Source organism: Triticum urartu, chromosome 3 (assembly GCF_003073215.2).
Source record: "Triticum urartu cultivar G1812 chromosome 3, Tu2.1, whole genome shotgun sequence".
In the NCBI taxonomy this organism is placed as follows: Eukaryota; Viridiplantae; Streptophyta; class Magnoliopsida; order Poales; family Poaceae; genus Triticum; species Triticum urartu.
In genome coordinates this window covers 700,581,009-700,585,288 of record NC_053024.1, presented here as the reverse complement: position 1 = coordinate 700,585,288, position 4,280 = coordinate 700,581,009, and the positions used below count along the sequence as shown (strand labels likewise).

Genomic DNA, 4,280 nt, shown 5'->3' with positions numbered 1-4,280 from the left:
AAGGCGAGACATAGCGCAAACCGGCGGCTGCAGCCGGGTTAACTGGGCTCAGACCATTATTGAATTTTTTTTATTTCTATGTCTTAGTTCCCAAGAAGGGCGCCAATTGTAGATCAAACCAGCCACCTCCCGCATACACGTAACCAGGAAAACCACCACCCCAACGACTGGGATGTGGTAGCCTTTATCCTTTCTCCTCTTTTATTCGTTCCTTTTCCTGCTTTTTTTGTTTTTTCCTTCTTACAGGTTTGGTGAGTTGAAAAACTTTTTTGAAAATTGATCAACTTTTTAAAATTTGATAGACTTTTTTTTTCAAAATTAATGAACTTTTCTAAAATTCGGTGAACTTTTTTCCTAATTCAATGAAGTTTTTTCAAAACCGATAAACAGTTTTTTGAAAACCTTTATTTTAAGAAAAAAATTAGTTATCTTTTTTTCATAAAAAATTGAACTTTTTACAAATTCGATGAACTTTTTTCAAAATGGATGAACATTTTTTCGATACTGATGAATCCTTTCCATTTTTCACAATTTTTTTCTAATTTTCGAACCTTTTTTCATAATTCCCTTTTTTGTGAATTTCTTTTTAAAATAATTAATTCTAGATATATAATATATCTCTACAGAAACGAAACGGTCAAATACATCTCATTTTTTATAGTTGATAAGCATGGCATCCTGGTCTGGTGGTTCTAGCGTTAGGTTGTTATACCTTCAGTGAAGGTTTCGAATCCAAGTTCTTGTCTATATACCAATTTTTTTTAGAACATCTCTAGCAGAACTCTTAAACCATGGAACTGAAAATGCGCTTTTCAGTTCGCGGAAACATGTTTTAAGGCAGAGGCGAGGACGAAAAAAATTGAAGGTGTGGCGAAGTCTTAAGGAAATAATTCTTTTGATGCAAATCGAAAGAGTTAAGACAAATTACAAACGAAAAGCTAAATACAATGAATATGTAGTCATATTTTAATAGGAAAATAACCTAAAATATATCGATAATGAAGCTTTCAATGGCATGTGCCGAAATATTGACACTTCCACAGATGCTTGGATTTGTCACTACCAAATACTTCAAAATACTTCTTCAAATCTGCAATCACAACATTAATATATCACTACAATCTACTCGAATTTAAGGCTTGAAGTTGCTGTTCAAAATTGCTATAAAATTTCAGGACAAAGAGAAATTACCTCTTCCCCTTTTCTTTGGATTTACTAGTCCATTCCCCTTTCTATCCATCTTCTAGTAATCTGGACATAATGGCACCGGCTGGGCATCTTATTAGCTTATACGTATAATCATCTAAATTCAAAAACTTGTTCGTACAGTACACCGTTATATTCAGAATTACTGCAGTTGGTTCGAAATTTCAGATCCTCGAGAATTGACAGAAGAAAAATCGGAAATACCTAACAAAGTGGCTGCAACTAGTCTCTGGTACGGACCCTGAGGAACTACCAAGGAATTGCTAGGAAAATCCCAATGGAGCTTGCTACCGCCACTGGAGCCATCTGTTGCTGCCGCCGCTGAAGACGTCGCTTGCTGCCTTTGCTGGAGCGCCGCTGGAGCCACCGCTGAAGCTTGCTGCCGCAGCCTTCTAAGCCCCCAGCCTGCCGCCGTCGTCGGTCGCCCGCCTGGTCCTCGCGACCTGGCCAGCCGCCGCCGCCGCGCTAGCTTTGGGTTGCGTCGCGTCTGGAGAGGTGCGTGTGTGCCGTTTTTTTTTTTGCCTCATGTTCGTGGGCGCTCGATCGAATCGATCCTGTCCGTGGTCGATCTCCACGGGGCACCGCTACTGGCCCAACAGCCTGGATGCGTCGGCCCATTAGGCTCTGTACCGGCACTGCAGTCGAACGAGTCGAGAGTTTGCCGATCGGTAGATCCGTAGATTAGATGCATACGTATTAAATTTTTTTTGCCCGAAATCAAGGTATGGCGGCTGCCATATCCTGCCCACCGGAGCCCTCCGCCAATGTTTTAAGGGTCAATTTAAGCTGCGGCGGAGCACACCCCTCAAACTTAAATAGTAAAACCAAACATTTGCATATTTTTTCCCACATCTTCTTCCTTTCGCCTGTGTCCATGGTCTCCTACAAAGTTGGCAGACAGCGCACAAAAGCGGCCAAATACGGAGCCGACGACAGCCAAATACGGAGCGCACCCAAATCGAGGAGCTAGCTACTCCCACCTTCCACATATATATATATATATATATAGGGCCTAGTTTATTTTTGAAGGTTACCTTTGACTATTTCATAAAATTAATAATATATGAGATGCATAATGTGAAAATTATATCATTACAGGCTCATTTCACTTACGAATTTGATGGCGTGTTTTGTGTAACTTATATGCTATATATTATTGCTCTAACATATGGTTAAACTTAGTTTCAGAAAACATATTAGACTCTATATAAATGAAAGAAGGGAGTAGCTAGCTAGCTCCTCCGTCGAGTTAGCCAACTCTAGGAGCTAGCCAGCTCCTCTGTCGGTGGCTCAGACGACGGACGCGAATGGCAGACACGGATGTTTTCCTGGCAGTTGAGCTCCCGCCAATTATTTATCCCGATACAACATACAAGGCACTGTAGAAGCGGACGCAAAAACACAGATTGAGAGGAGTTTTTTACCGCGCTCCTTAAAAAATTTCATAGGTCAGAATCGTTTACGGATTCTATTCGGATCACTTTTTCCGCCTAAAACTATAAACCAACAGTTATTTTACAGTTTCGTGCGTTTTAAGGGGTCTGCTTGAGATGCTCTTAGCGCCAACCGACGCTTACAGCGCCGACTAGGAGCTCCCCTTTTGACGCTTCTTGTGTCACGGACAGGGCACCCTCCCAATGGGCCGGCCCACTAAGAACCTGTAGCGAGCTACTGTGCCGCCAATTTTTTTCTAGTTTATGTTTCGTTCAGCTTTCAGAAAAATATAGAAAAAATACTTGCAAAAGTGGAAAATTTTATTGAAAATCTTAGAACCTTTTTTAAAAATGGAAAGTTTTTTTGTAACGTGAACATTGTTTTGGAATGAAATCTTTTTAAAATATTTGAACTTTTTTGGAAAGCCGGATATTTTCTAAAATTTTAATCATTTTTTGATTTTTTTAACATATTTGAGAAAATCGAATGTTTTATGAAAATTCAAATGAAATTCTACATTCACAAAAAATAGATTTTTTTTTCGAAAAAACCTATAAACGATTAACAAGAAAGCAAAACCAAAACTATGGAGAAGGTTCCCAAAATCTGTTTTTCCAGCAGCCCAAATCACTCGCTACATGCTGCTGCCTTGTGCGTTTGCCTGCCTAGACGCAACGAGCGTCAAATAGAAAACACAGTCATATTCATTGCCTTAAGCACCGAATCGTACAGCGGCCGTGATCCATCAGTCTCCTGCTAGCTAGACCTCATTGTGTTACGCAAAAAAAAAAAAGCTAGACCTCATTGTGAGCTCACAAGCTGTTCCCTGGTCGATTCGGGTGTTTTTTTTTCTCTCGTTCCACTGTTGTTGGATGGAGAAAACATGTATCGGGTTTTGCCTTCTTTTGTTTGGAAAAGTTGGTGAAATCGAAAAATACTCTGGGTGTTTTAAAAATTCTTGTGAATTTGAAATTTCATAAGTGTCCATGAATTTTGAAAAAATAATTAATCTTAAAAATATATTTATGGATTTTAAAAAGTGCATGAACTTGAAATCATATTCTAGGGGGGTCATCTAGTTTTGCTTCGACAGGGAGCAAGGGTAGTTTTTAGTTTTTTTTTGTAGTATTTTTGTATGTTTAGTATGTAGTATATGCAATGTCACATTTGGTTGTGCTATGTTTATATCTATCATATCTACGAAACTATTATGACCTAGGTGTAAATTCTTGTAAGTAGGCTCATCGATGGCGGGGCCGAGTTGGGTGACCGCACAAGGCCACAAAATTTCGGCCTCTATTGACTGCTTTAAGTCAACCGATCAATTTTTTCTGCCTTGCTCGGCTTCTCTATTCCATTGATCGTTAACAAGACCCTAACATCAATTCCCCATCCGTCAATTGCCCAATCGCACGTGAAACTACGACATCAGATCGTCTCCATGGTCGACCACTTCTGCCGATCACCCACCACGAGCCGACCATGTGTGCCCTCACCCCGATTGCTCCACTGCTAGGTAATGGATTCATATGTTCTCATTTGATTTGATGGGAATGGCCGAACGGGGCTAGGTTTAGGGCAAAGTCATTAGTATTACTTGATTTCTCTTTGGGGAGCATTATAAAATCACCATGTAAGTG

General features: G+C 40.0%; 1 long non-coding RNA gene across 1 annotated transcript; it reads right to left on the bottom strand.

Moving 5' to 3' along the window:
• Positions 1-965: 965 nt before the first annotated feature.
• On the bottom strand, positions 966-1,720 carry LOC125549270. The gene is made up of 3 exons (XR_007301296.1): positions 1,411-1,720; positions 1,192-1,251; positions 966-1,090 (listed from the first exon to the last, which is right to left on the bottom strand). It is a non-coding gene; the product is annotated as an uncharacterized LOC125549270 (long non-coding RNA).
• Between the last annotated feature and the right edge of the window lie 2,560 nt (positions 1,721-4,280).